The following is a 17475-nucleotide window of genomic DNA, read 5'->3' on the forward strand; positions in this document are numbered from 1 at the left end:
TTACGAACGTTAGGTCTGCTCGGAAGCCACGTGCTCCCCGCGTCTCGGAGGGGGTAACAAAACGATGTCAGGAAGCCTCTCGGCGGAGTCCACCTCCACCTGACCCCCGCCGTCCCCCGGGACAACGTGCGCACCGGCTGTCCCGGTCGGGCTCCCCAAGCGCGTTGGGGCGAAGGCATCGGGGTCTGAGGACCGTGCCCCCCCTCCACTCCACCTGCAGAACCAGCATCCGTGTTTACGATGGGGCAAAGGGGCAGGGGGGTGCAGTCCCTGAGACCCCCTTCTGTCGTATCCGCGGTCTTCTGCACATGACATGACAGGGACCTCGGTAATGAGGAGCCAGGCTGGTGCATTTCGATGGAAGAAACCCTTATCTCCGGTGGCTCGGACATCTTAAAAAAAAAAAAAAAAAAAATCCTCCCGGTTGAAAATGCGCTCTGAGCACCAACTGGAAACATTTCAACGGGGAGGTCAATTTATTTGGTCTTGACTTTTCAGAGACAGGAGATCTCTGGCCTCCTGTCTGGCAGCGCGCCGTTGTCACGCTGTGCTCCCTGCCTCGTTAACCGCGGAAGCTGTCTTCATCAAGCCCCTGACAGACACGGGGGCCCCTGCGCCCCCTGAGTCCCCCAGGGACTCCTCCTCAACATCATTGCCTGCTGGTCCGTGTAATTGGCCCTGATAAAGCCCCGTGCTTTCACAGAAACCCAAAGGGAAGGGAGAATTCGCCAACAGGGAAACGGGAGATGCCACATGGAGGGTTCCTTTGGAAGCTTTCGCCGGGATGGTCCATACAACATCGCGCTGCAAACGTGAATCGTCCCAATCAATGAACGAATGGATATCCTAATCAATGAACAGGCTCCGGGACACTTGGAAAGCTGATTCTGTCCCCCGAGCCACACTTTTCCTCTCTGCCTCCGATCATGTGAGGGCATTCATGCAATCTCACCTTATGGGCCCCCAGGCACGGAAATGGGTCAAGACCCATGATGTTGGCAACGGCACTGGCTCGATTGCACATTCGTGACGAGCACCGTGCCGTGAACAATGTTGGCTGACTTTAATTTCACAAACTGAGCGTGTCAGCCAGCTGGGGCTGACGACCCAAAGACCCCAGACTGCTGGAGGCATTTGTTCCTCACGGTCCTGGAATGTAGGCAATTCCAGGAAGCTAGAAATGCAAGGAAACACATTCATCTCCACACATCTGACCACCCACCCACCCACCTATGCTGTCCTTCTATGCATTCAGCTATCCATTTACCCACTCATTCATCCATCCACCCATCAACCCATCTATCTATCCATCCATCCATCCACCTATCCACTTATCTTCCCATCCATATACCTACCCACTCACCCACCCACCCATCCATCTCTCCACTCATCCATCCATCCATCCATCCATCCATCCATCCATCCAACCATCCATCTGTCCACTCATCCATCCATCCATCCATCCATCCATCCATCCATCCAACCATCCATCTGTCCACTCATCCATCCATCCATCCATCCATCCATCCATCCATCCATCCAGCTATCCACTTATCTTCCCATCCGTATACCTACCCACTCACCCACCCACCCATCCATCTCTGCACTCATCCATCCATCCATCCAACCATCCATCCATCCACCCATCCATCTGTCCACTCATCCATCCATCCATCCATCCATCCATCCATCCATCCATCCAGCTATCCACTTATCTTCCCATCCGTATACCTACCCACTCACCCACCCACGCATCCATCTGTCCCCTCATCCATCCATCCATCCATCCATCCATCCATCCATCCATCCACCCACCCATCCATCTGTCCATCCATCCATCCATCCATCCATCCATCCATCCATCCATCCATCCACCTATCCACTTAAGTTCCCGCCCATCTACCTACCCACTCACCCACCCACCCATCCATCTGTCCCCTCATCCATCCATCCATCCATCCAACCATCCATCCATCCACCCACCCATCCATCTGTCCACTCATCCATCCATCCATCCATCCATCCATCCATCCATCCATCCACCCATCCATCTGTCCACTCATCCATCCATCCATCCATCCATCCATCCATCCATCCATCCATCCACCTATCCTTCTATCCATCCACCTATCCACTTATCTTCCCATCCATCTACCTACCCACTCATCCATCTGTCCACTCATCCATCCATCCATCCATCCACCCACCTATCTGTCCACTCATCCATCCATCCATCCATCCATCCATCCATCCATCCATCCTCCACCCATCCAACTTACATTTATTGAGCACTTTCTGTGTATCAAGCATACTCCAGGTACGGAGCCACGATTCCAACCCCTGTCCTCTTGGAGCTCCTGTTCTAGGGCAAGGGAATAGACAACCAAAGTGTATAAAGCAAAGTACAACAAGACAACCCCAGAGGGTACAGGAGCTCGGAAAGGACTGTGGGGAAACCGTATGTTCTTTAATAAAATCACATGGCTTTAAAACTCAAAACAGAGTCTCTGTGTTCCTTTCCGGCATAATGGCTAGAATGTCAGCGCAGCAAGGATTGTTGGTTAATTCCTGGATGCATGCAAGTACGTAGGATGATGCCTGCTACATACAACGGCATCAATACATTTTCTTTAAATGATACCATCTCCTTACTCATTGCTACAAATGCAGCTGTGACATCAATCAGCCCGGCAAGGACACTTGCTGTGCTCATGGATACACCCAAGTACTTGGATTGGTGCCTGGTCCACGGAAGGTCATCTGATGAATATTTGTTGAATGAGTAACCGGAGAAGTCAAGAAAGATAAGGCTTGACATTGGTTCTTTGGCTAGGACAACGAAGATGTCATTGGTGATTTGGGAAAGGTGCCCTGCACGAGGCCACAGTGTGTGGGAAGACGTCCAAAAGTAGAACCGGGGAAACAGGGCAACCACGTTCTTTACCAGGAAGCTCTTTCTGTCATTCTTTATTTATTTTATTTTTATTTTTATTTATTTTTATTTTTTTAATGATTTTTTATTATATTATGTGAGTCACCATACAGTACATCCCCGGTTTCCGATGTAAGGCTCGATGATTCATTAGTTGTGTATAACACCCAGTGCACTATGCAATACGTGCCCTCCTTACTACCCATCACCGGCCTATCCCATTCCCCCATCTTTCTGTCATTCTGAATGTGTGGAGAAAATCAGCCAACCTTCTGGACCCAAATGTATGGGTCCCAATCCTATGGATCTAACCCTTTAAATCCCAACCCTATGTGTCCCAAATATGAGTTGCAACCCTAGTCCCATGCATCCTGACCCTGTGTACCCTAGCTTTATGAATCGAACCCTGTGTGATCTCAGCCCTAAGGACGCAACACTATGGCTCTTATACCTTTATGTTTCAATTCTGTATTTAGACTCTTAGGATCTCAGCCTGAGGGTCCCAGCCCTCTGGATCCCATTTCCATGGGTCCAACCCTAGAGATTCCAGCCCTAGGAACCTCAGCTCTGTAGATCCCCACTCTATGGGTCCCAGCCTTCTGGGTTCTAATGCTATGGGTCCAACCCTAGAGATTCAGCCCTAGGAACCTCAGCTCTGCAGATCCCCACTCTATGGGTCCCAGCCCTCTGGGTCCCAACATTATGGCTCATGACCCTATGAATCCGTCCCCAAAGTGCCTCCCGGAAGAACAGCAAGAACCCCACTATCACTTGTCAGCTCCCCTGAGGCTTATGTATCCAGAAGGCTTGGCAAAAGGCACTCATTTCCCTTCCCGTGTTCCCTGTGCACAGTGCTGTGGTTCTCGCACATTCTCATCCGCGGTGCCCCAGGAGCAGCCCTGGGTCTCCCATGATGCCTTGAGGCGAAATTCAAATTCAACTGGAAGTAACCCAGCACCGGAGTCCTACTTTTGAATATCAAGTAAATGAACATATTTAAAAAAAAAAACCCAGAAGCTGAGGACGACCTTGTGTAGCCCAAAGACATTCCATGAGCGCCGTAACAGGAAGGATGTGGGCCTCCCATAAAACCCCAACACCACTCGCAAAAACCCACAAATACAGTTCCCGAACATTTTGCTACACTTTGAGGACAGGACGCCCAAGACCGGGGAGCTTCAAGCGGCAATCCCTTCTTGAGGGGAAAACGTGCATTTTCAGACAATCCGAACGGAGGGGAGGGGAGAGAGAGACAGAGCAGTGGATACCGAGCAACACGGTACGGTGTCCAAGCCATGACCGCTGGGTGTGGCCAGCGGTGACAATCTTGCCACATCCTTTGACTTTCCTGTGACATTAAACATTTTTTTCCCTCTTTGGGGCAAAACAAAATACCAACAGAAAATGTAGCACGTTAACCATTGTTAAGCGTCCCGTTCGGTGGCATGAAGTCACCCAGATCTGTGCATCTCTGGCTCCTTTGTGGACATTGGTGACCTCTCCGGGCCAGGCATGAGGGCTCAGTCCCCCCCAACCTCTTCAGGTCCATGGGGAAGAGGTCAAAGGACACCACCAAGTGAGTTGTGAACCAGCATCGCACCTGTTCCAAGCGGGGTCGCAGAACCTCACTCAGAGTCAACCCCAAAGCCACCAACGATAACGGAATGCCATGTTACGAAGTTCCCATTCCCCTGCTGTCTAGCATCAACCTTATGGTGCACGATAAAAACCAGCCTCCCCCGACCCCCCGGCCCCCACGGCTTGTCTGATGCTCTCTGGACCAGAAGGTTGTGCACATTGGGTACCAGGCAGTGCTCCCTTCCAAGTGCTCCTCCTGGGCGGGAGGGGGCTGAGATCTCTTTTCTCTGCAGAGACTCCATTCTGGAAGCTGAGACCTCACCACCACCCCCCGTGCGTTTCATCTCCTCTCTCCAAAACGCCACCGACCCGCCCCCACATCAATGGAAAATCCCTCCCCGCAGCCTTTTTTCCCACAAACGCTGAGAGCAAATGTTTGAAAGCCTTCCCTTTATTCACACCAAGCCCCGCCTAGAATGCCTGTTTGAGGAAAGAAAAGGGAAAAGGAACAAAAAAAAAAAAAAAAAAAAAAAAGGATGAGCTCTTGCACCTGAAACCGCCCCTTCCATCTGGGCTCCCAGGGAACAGCCAGCACATCTGAGGGCAGGGGAGCCCCCGGGGTCAGCCCAGGGCAGAGGAGGGGCTTGGCCCCACGCACGGCTCGTGCAGAATGGTCACGTGAGCCGCTGTCTTTGTAGCTCTCAGTGTGAGGGTCCCTTGAACCGAGTTCAGTCTCTGATGTTCCTCGACTCACCCGAGGAGGACAGACGTGCAATTTGCAGCCACACGGATGCTCCGTGACCCCTGGTCTGCTTCGGGCAGAGCGGGAATGACACCTGTGTTCTGGGGAGTAAGGGAGCCAGGCTTTCCCGGGAGACCTGGAGCGTGTGGGTACCTTGCAATCTCGGATTCCAGTGTGTGAGCACGCAGATGCGTACCTTTATTCTCTAGGGATGCCGGGTACATGCAGCCCACCGTTGACGGTTTCAACATGCACGAGTCGGTGGCTTTCCGTGCCCCGACAAAATTGTGCAACTGTCGCTGCTATTTCTGGAAATGTTTCATCGTCCCCTGGAAAGGAGACCCTGGCCCCAGGAGCACTCAGTCGCCCACCTCAGCCCCCGACGACCACGGATCCTGTCTCTGTCTGTGCAGTGTCCTCGATCCCCTCTCTGTCTGTGCATTGTTCTGGATCCCCTCTCCGTGCATTGTCCTGTTGCATTGCCCTGTTCTAGACCTTTCCCGTGGACGGGATCGCACACCCCGTGGCCTTTGCTGGTGGACGTCTCTCCCTGAGCGTCCCGGTTTCAAGGTTCCTCCACGTCGCTCCTTTTCCTGGCTGAGTGGTGTCCCGTGGTACGGATGGATCCCACGGTGTTCGTCCGTCATCCGTCCGTGGACATTTGGGGTCATTGCACCTGTGGGCTGTGGTGAATGTGTGAGCCAGGGTTTTCCGGAGGAAGAGAACCAACAGACGGAATGGAATACAATAGATGGATAGTTTATGTGCATAAAAACACATGCATATGTGTGTACGTCTATGCAGGGAATGGAATAAAATACATGGGTTCTTTGTACACATGACATATGCATGTATATATATGTGTGCACGGCACATACACACGTCACATAGCATACACATATACACATCACATGCGTGTATATACACATAACACCAGCATACACATACGTGTCTATGCATGGAATACTATAGGAAGTGTGGATTCCTTATGCACAGAACACGTACGTATATATAAAGAAAGAGACACAGAGAGAAGGAGATTATGCGGAATTGGCTCACATGATTTTGGAGGCGGACAAGTCCCATGATCCGCGTTCTTTGTACAGGGCAGGGACCCGGGAGACCCAGTGCTGTCAGCTCCAGTCAGGGGCAGGGGAGAAAGAACAAAAAAGAGAGAGAGAGACAGAGAGAGAGAGAGAGAGAGAGAGAGAAATGAAGAATTCTCCCATCCCCCACCTTTTCATGGCGTTCGTATCTTCAACTGATTAGACGAGGCCCACCAGAGAGCCCAGTCTGCTTTATTTAGCCCAGAAGTTCAGATGCTAATCTTTTGGGACGTACCCTCAGAGGCACGCCCAGAAATAATGTGGAGTCAGGTATCTGGGTACCCCCAGCCCAGTGGCCTTGACACACACACACACTTGAAATCTAAACATTCACAGTGAGTGATGTCTCTAGGAACCCAGTGGGGCAAGTCTCTGTGTGAGAACCACAGACAGAGGGCAAGAGAGAGGGAGAGAGAGAGAGAGAGAGAGAGAGAGAGGGAGAGAGAGAGAGACTAAGAATTCTCCCATCCCCCACCTTTCTGTGGCATTCATACTTTCAACTGATTAGACGAGGCCCACCAGAGAGCACAGTCTGCTTTATTTAGCCCAGCAGTTCAGATGCTAATCTCTTCGGGATGCACCCTCAGAGGCACACCCAGAAATAATGTGGAAACAGGTATCTGGGTACCCCCAGCCCAGTGACCTTGACACACACACACACACACACACACACAATTGAAATCTAAACCCTCACAGTAGTGATGTCGCTAGGAACCCAGCGGGGCAAGTCTCTGTGTGAGCACCACAGACGGACGGCTCAAGAAAGAGAGAGAGAGTCGGAGAGAGATTAAGAATACTCCCAACACCCAAATTTTCGTGCTAGGCATATCTTCAACTGATTAGACGAGGCCCACCAGAGAGCTCAGTCTGCTTTATTCAGTGCCCCAGTTCAGATGCTAATCATATGGGATGCACCCTCAGAGGCACACCCAGAAATAATGTGGAAACAGGTATCTGGGTACCCCCAGCCCAGTGACCTTGACACACATACACACAATTGAAATCTAACCCTCACCGTGAGTAATGTCTCTAGGAACCCAGGGGGGCAAGTCTCTGTGTGAGCACCACAGATGGAAGGTGAGAGAGAGAGAGAAAGAGAGAGATTAAGAATTCTCCCACCCCCCCCACCTTTTCCTGGCGTTCATATGTTCAACTGATTAGATGAGGCCCACCAGAGACACCAGTCTGCTTTATTTAGCCCAGAAGTTCAGATGCTAATCTCTATGGGACGTACCCTCAGAGGCACACCCAGAAATAATGTGAAGTCAGGTATCTGGGTACCCCCAGCCCAGTGACCTTGACACACACACACACACACACACACACACACACACACACAATTGAAATCTAAACCCTCATAGGGAGTGATGTCACTAGGAACCCAGTGGGGCAAGTCTCTGCAATGAGAACCACAGACAGACGGCAAGAGAGAGAGAGAGAGAGAGAGAGAGAGAGAGAGAGAGAGAGAGAGAGATATTAAGAATTCTCCCATCCCCCACCTTTCTGTGGCATTCATACTTTCAACTGATTAGACGAGGCCCACCGGAGAGACCAGTCTGCTTTATTTAGCCCCGCAGTTCAGATTCTAATCTCTTTGGGATGCACCCTCGAAGCACACCCAGAAATAATGTGGAGCCAGATATCTGAGTAGCCCCCCCAGCCCAGTGACCTTGACACACACACACACACAATTGAAATCTAACCCTCGCAGTGAGTGATGTCGCTAGGAACCCAGTGGGCAAGTCTCTGTGTGAGCACCACAGATGGAGGGCTCAAGAAAGAGAGAGAGGGATTAAGAATTCGCCCGTTCCCCACCTTTTTGTGGCATTCCTACCTTCAACTGATTAGACGAGGCCCACCAGATAGAACAGTCTGCTTTATTTAGCCCCGCAGTTCAGATTCTAATCTCTATGGGATGCACACCCAGAAATAATGTGGAAACAAGGAAACAGGTATCTGCGTATACCCCAGCCTAGTGACCTTGACACACACACACAATTGAAATCTAACCCCTCACTATGAGTGATGTCGTTAGGAAGCCAGGTAGGTAAGTCTTTCCGTGGGCACCGCAGACGGAGGGCTCAAGAAAGAGAGAGAGACAAAGAGAGAGAGAGAGAGAGAGAGATTAAGAATTCTCCCATCCCCCACCTTTCCGGGGCATGCATTCCTTCAACTGATTAGACGAGGCTCACCAGAGAGCACAGTCTGCTTTATTCAGTGCCCCAGTTCAGATGCTAATCATATGGGATGCACCCTCAGAGGCACACCCAGAAATAATGTGGAAACAGGTATCTGGGTATCCCCAGTCTAGTGACCTTGACACACACACACACACAATTTGAAATCTAAACCCTCACCGTGAGTGATCGCTAGGAACCCAGCGGGGCAAGTCTCTGCGTGAGCACCACAGACGGAGGGCTCGGTGGCGCGAGATGGTCCCGCCCTCCAATGTCAGCGGCAGGTCGAGGGCCCCGCCCGACCCCTGTGCTGCGGACCGACCGGCTGCCAGTCGAGGCTTCTCACTCCCCAGGCTCCACCAATCGCCGGAATGACGCATAGAACTCAGGACAACACTTTAGGGACAGTCACCTGCTTACTATAAAGGTCATAACCGAGGAAGGGCCACACGGAAGCGATGCGCTCTGGGGGCACGTGGACCCTCCGTGTCCTCTGCGGGCTCGTCACCCTTCCAACGCCTCCTTGACTTCACCAGCCTGGCAACTCTCCAGACCCCCTGCTTCAAGTTTTTAGGGAGACCTCGCTGCAGAGCATGATTGATTAACGTGGCCGTTGGGGATTTTTCAGGCGAACAGTCCACTCGCTCCTGGTGGGTCAGGATGGGGCTGAAAAATTCCACCCCTGTAAGCACCTGTTGGGTCGTCAGGTAAGGAGCCCCCATTTTCCAGGTGTGACCTCATTAACACCAGCTCAGGTGTGCTTGAAAGCACCGTTAGGAACAACCCCAGTTGCTCCTCCGACCCCCCGACCCTGAGGACTTCCCAAGGGGGGGTTCTGCTCCAGGAACCAAAAAGGAGCACGAAATGCATGTTTCCTCTTTCATTGCCACATCACCTAAGCGATGCAAATTTTGGGGAACGCAGAGGGAAGAGAAGGGGGTGTTGCGTGATCCTTTCACTCAAAAAGACAATAGACAATGTCCAAGGATAGACGCGGGCATCACGGCTACCGGCTACGCCGTCGGAGAGGGAACCACAAGAACCAAAAACACGGAGAGGGCTAAGGTAGGACAGAGAAATTGAGGGGTTTCTTATCACAAGCGTGTGTGTCTGTGCGTGTTTAAAGATTTTATTTATTTTATTTGAGAGATAGCACGGAGTGGGAGGGAGCAGCAGAGGGAGAGGGAGAAGCAGGCTCCCCAACCCAGGACTGGATCCCAGGACCCCGGGATCATGGCCTGAGCCAAAGGCAAACGCTCAACGGACCAAGCCACCCAAGCGCCCCCTCTTCTGTGTCTTTTAAACTATTTCCATTTGCACCTGCAAACCGCCTTCAGATGAAAACGAGTAAGGGAAACACCCAGCACGCTCTTTCCAAGTTTAGGGCCATCGACCTCCTATACGCACGCCTTTGCATGGTCCGGGGACCTCGATGTCCCCACAGGGGCGCACTCTCTCCCGTCTCCCGGAGCCGTGGGAGTCCGCGCAAACAGTCAACGGCAGCAAGTCACCGTGCCCGCGGCCGGCTCCTCCGACGCCTGGGTTCTGATCCGTTAATATTCAACACCAAAGCGGGAAGTCGCACAAGGACTTCTATTACCATGGAAAAGCAGATGTGTGTGTCGGTAAACATACGAGCTGTCAGGGTACGCGCTTGCCAGGGTGAGAGTGCGCTCCCGCGCGCTCCCGCGCGCTCCCGCATCTGCATGCGTATGCCGGCCTCTCCGAAGGGTGTTCACCGTCTCGCCCGCGCAGCCGGGATGACACAGACGCGCCGGGTCACTGGTGCCGCGGAAAAAGTGTCTTATTTATTCAGCACTTGAGCGGTCTACGGGGAAAAGCGCCCATGGCAAGTGAGGTCTGCGAAACGACCCGTGCATCTTAAAACGCCTGCATGCACTTAGCGACGGCAAGTGCTCCCCACGGTATGATTTAGTGCAAATAGCGTCTCCATTTATTAACCGGCGCCCGCGCTGACTTCTCCATCACGCGGGAGGACAGGCACTTAGCATACGAGAGGCTCAGATGAGACCCCGGCGACAGGAGTAATTGCGCACGAGGACACACTTCCTGCGCGGAAAGACGGAGAGCGGTCGGCTGGAAGTCATGGACGCACGGACGCGCGGGGAATGGCTTCCAACCCAGGCAAGGAAGTCAAGGGGGCGTCCGCATGGGCTTGGCTGCGGGGCCCTCAACGAAACACGACGCGGGTACACCCGTTGCTGTCATGGACGTAGGGGCTGCATCCCTCAAAAGCTCACCTTGACCTCACTCAGCTGGGAGAAGGTCTTTGTATGGATTCTACAGTCCACGGAACCGGGAGGACGTTGGTGAAACGTGCGCCATGTTCTGGGCACGATGCTGGGCACAGGGTGTCTTCCAGGAAGGGGACAGACATCCTCTCCTCCATGAAAGTGGGCTTGGAGCCAGCTTGCTACCGTTCGAGTGGAGGTGACGTTTCCTTATGCCCCAGACTCTGCACAACGGGGGCACCTGACCGCCACCGTAAAGGGGACCTCACAGCTGCCCTGCACCGGGACACTTCGTTCCCTGGTGTGTCCGTCTGTAAAACCACAGTGTCTGTGAATAGATGGTGAGAACCCCAGACACGACCACGTTCTTGGACTGACCACATCGCAGCCTGTCCTGGAACACGAGGGAAGACAGCAGGAGAGCTGGACAGCGGGGCCGCTCCTGAAGAACACTGTCACGTCCCTTCCTTTCTCTCCATGGGGACGTGCGGCCGTGTTGCTGGGCCCTCCAATGTCACCACCCAATGCATCCAACAATTTAATGCAAATTCCTCCATCCCTGGGGTAAATTACTTGCTGCTTTTGAAAAGGGATTTGAAAGCAGCCATGGGGCAATTGCAAACGTCAGCAAACCACACACCTGGCAAAGGGTGAGGTCAGACCCCTCCGGTTCCCCAAGCCCAGGGCCTCAAGGTCTATGGGGTGGAGGCTGCAGGTGGGTCTGCAAACCGTGTCCCCCGGGATGCAGATGGGAGGCAGCTCTCTGAGAGAGACGCTTGCCTTACATAAGTCCATCCCCAAGATCACATGGGATAGGCTCATACCCAGAATGACTTCCCTCCTCTTGTCGGACTTCTGGAGTACCCAGGTCTTGTTTGGCTGATAGATCTGCTTCGACTGTGTGCGCGTGTGTTTCCTCTCGTCCTGGTGTCTCCTACAGGTTTGCTTCCTTTCACATCCGGAGCAGTTGTCTGGTTATTCCGTGCTGTCTTGTGCTCCCGGCACGGCGCCCTGGGGCCGACTGCGGGCATAGGCATGAGGGTCAATGGGGAGGAAGCACGGCACACAGGGGCAGGTGGCATGGACCGGGGGACCCCATGCTGGGGCAGCACGGGGCTGAGTGCACAGGGATGAACAGGTCCTGGAATGTTCTAGAAAGCAATGACTACAGCAAGTAAGGGAAGGAGGGAGGATGCAGTGGGGCAGTCAGGAAGAATACAGTTCTCTAACAAGAACATGGCCAAATGCCTCCCCATCCCTGAGGGCCATGCACAGGCTGGTGGATCCCATCTGCAGGCACTGCCTTGCCTTTTCTAGAAGGATCCAGATATCTTCACTTCTCAGCCCTACAGCGGGGGCACAGACCAGCCCCCCAGGCAGGGCTGCGCTTGGCCTGGGGCTGCAGAGAAGCCCGGTGCAAATACCAGCTTGCAGGACAGGCTGTCCGGGCTCCAATCCTGTGTCCAAGCCACTCACATCTCAGATCCCCCGTCCCTGCGACAGAGGACCCCGTGCCTGGCACCTGACCGGGGACACTCGTGTGTTTGGTAATAGCGGCCGAAGGCGCTGTCCTCGAGCATCCAATATACCAGGCCTTATTTCCAGGATGGATCCCTGTGCGAGGACAGAAATCAGGTAGGCCCCTGGCCCGGGAGGGTGGTGGTTCCATCGCGTGTCCATACACTGTCCGCCATGGGCTGGCGGGTACCTGCCTGCAAACATGTATTTTCCTGCTGTGTTTCCTGTCCCCGCCGGATCTCCCCACACTCCCCCGTACGGCCTGGCGCCACTCCCTACATCAGACAAACCTCTGGGCCTGCAGACATGCATCTTCGATCTTCCTCAGGGATGGGCGGGCCTGGGCTCTGTGCGTCCCCGCCAGAACCACTCTCCCTTCTCCACCCTGTTAGGTGCCAAACTGTCCGACTCTCAGATTCCCTGATGGAGAGAAACAGTATCTCGACTGTGTGGCCGTTCATGTGGCTTTTTTAGGGCACTTTGCAACCACGTAAGGTTCTGCCCTTCCGTTTCCGACGGAGGGCTGCAGCACTGGGGGGGAAGTCCGTCCACCCGTGACCAAACGGAGCCCCAGGCCTTGGAGCCGTGCCAGACGCATGCAATTTCGGGCTCAAAGCATCATGCCCCCTCTCACGCCACAGGACGAAGCAAGAGGCCTTCTTCACGCCAGCTCACAGCTGCAAACCCCTGGGTCCACATTTTGTTCATCGGTAAACAAGTACAAGCTGCGTATGGTACTCTGGGGGCTCTGTGCACGCGCGCACGCGGGGCCTTGTGCGCGCACGCGGAGCGTTGTGCGTGCACGCGAGATGAGTGCCAATTTTTAGCGGCTGGAGCCTTCCACCAACGAATGTCTTCTCTTCTGACACCCCTCTGGGTTTGGGGACCTCCTCCCCAACGCTCACGCACACGCACATATACCTGCTACCAGTCAGCTCCGTGCCAGCGGCCCGTTGGATTGCACCTGCCAGCGTCAGCACCGAAATACGGCCTCACCTCTACCCTCCATCCCACAACACAAGCGACTGTGCCTACGCGAACCGGAACGTGATCGTTCGGGACGGGAATTTGGAAAGTCCAGGTCTCCGGCCTCCTCTTAAAGGTTATTTGCGATTGGAGTTCTCCATTTGGCTTGAAGGTTTGGGGGAAAAAAATACAACAGCCCCACTAGACCAGGCGTTTAATGAAAACAGAACCCCGAGCTCGGAGAGGCAGCCCCGCGCAGGCAACGTGCTAATCAGCACCAGATGGTCCAACGCGACCCAAACCCTTTTTCTTATTATTGAAAACCGGGACCCACAAAGGCAGTCTGTAAGTTGGTTCATAAGGACTTAATTTTGCTCGGCAATAACAGGGCCATTAAATGTGCTTAGAGCAGGGATTACAAGAAAACAGGAATAGCTGATTCCTCGCTCCCCCTGCCGCGCAGCACCCACCCCTGCTGCCCAGTCCCCCCCCCGCAGCGCGCCTTGCAGAGACCTCGCAGAAGAGAGGGCGGCAGGAAACCCGCCACCCCCTTGCCCACTGCCCGGGTGGCGCACATGGCAAACCGAAAACCCCGATTCTCAGCAGGACCCAGAGACTCGCACGTGCCCATACGGGGGCCCAGGGGGGCTCGAAGAGTGTGCCGTGGGGACAGCGCGAGGTAGGAGGGCGCACCGCCAACCTCCATCCCGAGGCCTGCACATCAGGGGACCTCCTGCCTCCCCTTCTGTGTCTGCCCCGTGCCTTTCCTGGGGGACAGCTCTGGGACATGATAACGAGATCCAGAGGGCGTGCCTTTCTCCCCTTCTTTAAAAAAAAAAAAAAAAAAAAAGCTTGAGGTTAAATTTATAGAACATAAAACGAGCCATTTTAAAGTATCATTCTGGGGGCATTTAGTGCATTCACAATGTTGTGCAAACCAACGCCATCGTGATTCCTTCCCAGGGGAGCTCCTTTCTCTTAAAGGGTCTGTGTGGGCCGTCCCACAAAGGTTATGCGCAGAGGGACCCCATAACCTAGCATTTGCACGTCTGGGTGTGCACGCAGAAGAACTGAAAGCCGGTGTTCAAACACATACTTGGACACACATGTTCACAACGGTGGAAACGACTCAGATGTGATCGTCGGACAACGGGGCCCATGTGTGGATGGAATAGGACTCGGCCATGAACAGGAACGGAGCTCTGATACCTACTGCCCCGTGCGGGGACCTTGAGGACACAATGCTCGTAGCAGAGGCAGACATACAAGGACAGATACTATGATTCCGTTAATGGGAAATATGCAGACCACGCAAATCGACCATCACGGAAAGCAGATTACTGGTCACCCTCTGTGGTCGGGGTGACGGGTAATAGGGATGGGGATCGCCTTACGGATGCATGAGAATGTTCTGGAACCAGAGAGATGCTGTTTGCACCGGCCACGCCAAAGGTGCTCAATGCCCCTGACTGCTGCACTTCAAAAAGCTTCAAACGCTGAATGTTACGTTTCGTGGGTTTACCCTTCATTGGCTGGGGTCACAGACGGGAGTGCGGGACACGGGCTGCGACCGCGGCCGACACCCACAGAGCGTTGAGTTCCGTATTGCTGAAGAACCACAAAAACGCACCGTCAAAAACACACATCGCAGAGCTTAAAGAAAAGTGGGGCACGTGTTGGAGAAAATGCTTGGAACCCATTCTGCACCACTGCAGTGAATTTCTGAACATCTGTAAACATGAGGCATTTCTGGCCGGGGGTCGGCGGGCGTTGGTGTAACCAGCCCTCCGTTCACGGATGAACAGCAAACCGAGAACAGCGTCCGCGGCTCAGAGCACAGGCCAATGGATAAACTTGATGCACATGAAAAAAGCCCCAGGAGCTGCCAGTCGGATGCACGTTTTTCTACGGGTCTGTTTGTAACTATTTGAAGACTCTCCTTCCTGTTCCCGCCATCAGTGCCCAAGAGCTCCCTGTTGCCCGCATCCTCGCCCACACCTGTGGTTTCCCGTCTTCTTGATTTGAGCCGTTCTGACTGCTTAAAAGTACAAAACACTATTCATCAAATATAGCTCAATAAAACCGAGGATGGGGCGGGGGAGGGAGTGAGCTTAAGGAAAAGAATATGGGGTTAAGAGAGCAAAGAATGTAGGAGAGAGCATCATTGCATGGGGCACTCTCTGCAGACGCGGCCCACGCCCCCAACGTCACCAAGAGTGCCCAACCGAAGGGAAAACATCCCCGTGACGCACAAGTCATTCCCCCGACTGTCAAGCCTCATCTGGGACGGCTTGACCCCTCTGTGGGAAGGAGCTGGACCCCATAAACCCCATAAACCTTCCCGTCGGCCCCAGAACCCTACGATGCCCTCAAATCCCTCCTAGTTCACTTTTATGGTATTCTCCTAGTTTAGGGCAATTAAATAAAACATTTACAAGCCCTCCATAAAGAATGTAAAACTCTTGGGGAAAAGCCCAAGCGTGAGGCCACACTCCAGTTGGCAAGAAAGGCGTGGAATGCAGGAAATGACTTAATGCCGTCCCGAAACCACCTAGTGAGCTGGCCAGCGTGGGCTAGGTTGACTTACGGGCAAGGCCGGAGTTCTCCCGGGGGCGCACCTGGACCACAATTGCCGGCCTGGGAAGGATGCTCTCCGTCTCCACCCGCCCCGCAATGGGAGACCAGGCGCTTTCCCCAAATGGTGGCAGCCCCACGCACTCCTCCCCGTAATGTGCAGGAGAGCCCGTTCCCGCCAGCTCCTCCAACATTCGCGAGTGCCAGAATTCCTTCTTGCTTCCTTTTTTTTTTTTCTTTTTTCCCCTTCACCTTCGCGAATCGAGTGCTCGGAAAAGAGCACCTCGTTGCGGTCTGCACGAGCCCATCAGGAACCAAGCACAAAAGTGCGCGTGCAGCTGTGTTCCGAAACAGCAACCTTTTGAAAATAAGTTGATACAATAACATCCGTGCAACATTGTGAGAAGAGACAGAGGGAAGGAAGGAGAGGGGAATGGACGGTAGGGGTCCCTTTGGTGGGGGGGGGACGTGCTGGGCTGGAGGTGGGGGAGAGCAGGGATATCTTATCATCCGTGTTCTGCCCCCAAGGACTAACAAAAACAGCAACAACCATAAGAAAACGCACCCGAGCTCCTGGGGCACCAGCTTTGTGAAGAGAAATGGAAACGTGTCCTTTTGATTCTGACGTCACCAAATCTCTTGCGTTTTGCCCAAGATCTTCTCTCCCCCCCCCCAGTACCATCAGCATGTCTGCTGTTAGCATCCCCTGCATTAGTTCCATTAGAGGTCCCCACATCCACACTTTTAGGGCATTTGCAAGTGCTGCCCCCTCCGTGTGAACTCTCCTTCCCAAGGCTGCCTGGGAAACTCCTATTCACCCTGCAAAACCCCGCTCACCCAACCCCTCCTGACTCACATTGATCATCCCACAGAAACCAGGCTGAGTTCATACTCCTGCATGTTGCCGTCGCCCCTGGTCCTGAGTTCCATCCCTGGGGGCACAGCATGCTTTGGGTCCCCTCTGCCCCTGAACCGAAGCCCCAGGTTGGGGGACAGGGAGATTTCAGCAGGCAAGTGGTGCATGATTTCCACGGGCTTTCCTTTTCTGCACGTTGCAGAAGCAGCCCCAGAGCTGGTTAGTGCCTGTGATGAGCAGACCACACTTTAAAAAGGAAAAGGACAGAGTCCTTTAAAGTAGGAACTCACTCTAACTAGAGACATACTGATTGCCTGGCAAGTGTTGGCCAATGTTTCAGGCTGGGGCTCGAGTCACCCCAGGCTATGATGTATTTGCTTTGTACACGGATAACAATGTCTCTGGAGTATGAAGAAGGACCCCCTCAACCCCAGAGACAAAGACAGATTTTATGGGTCGATGCTCAACGTCCCACACGACAGCCAGGAGCCCGCCAAGCCTGACTCAGCATGCGGGTATAAATTCTTAACACACTAGTGTTTTGGGACAAAGAGCGACGGAGGAAATGCTGGCTTCCAGATTGGCGTCTTTCCCACGGATGGGACAGGACGGCGGCTTAAATGTCACCCTTGGAGCTTCTGACAAATGCCGTTTTGTGTGGCCAAGCCCAAGGAGCACGCCGAGGGGGAGACAAGCAGTGCATGGCCCGAGCGTTTTGCAAAATGCTGGGGCAAGACGGCGCGATTTGCAAAGTGCCCGGGGAGCCTGCCGTCA

The sequence above is a fragment of the Ursus americanus genome, chromosome X, assembly GCF_024610735.1.
Source record: "Ursus americanus isolate L20-20 chromosome X, mUrsAme1.1.p, whole genome shotgun sequence".
NCBI classification, from domain to species: Eukaryota; Metazoa; Chordata; class Mammalia; order Carnivora; family Ursidae; genus Ursus; species Ursus americanus.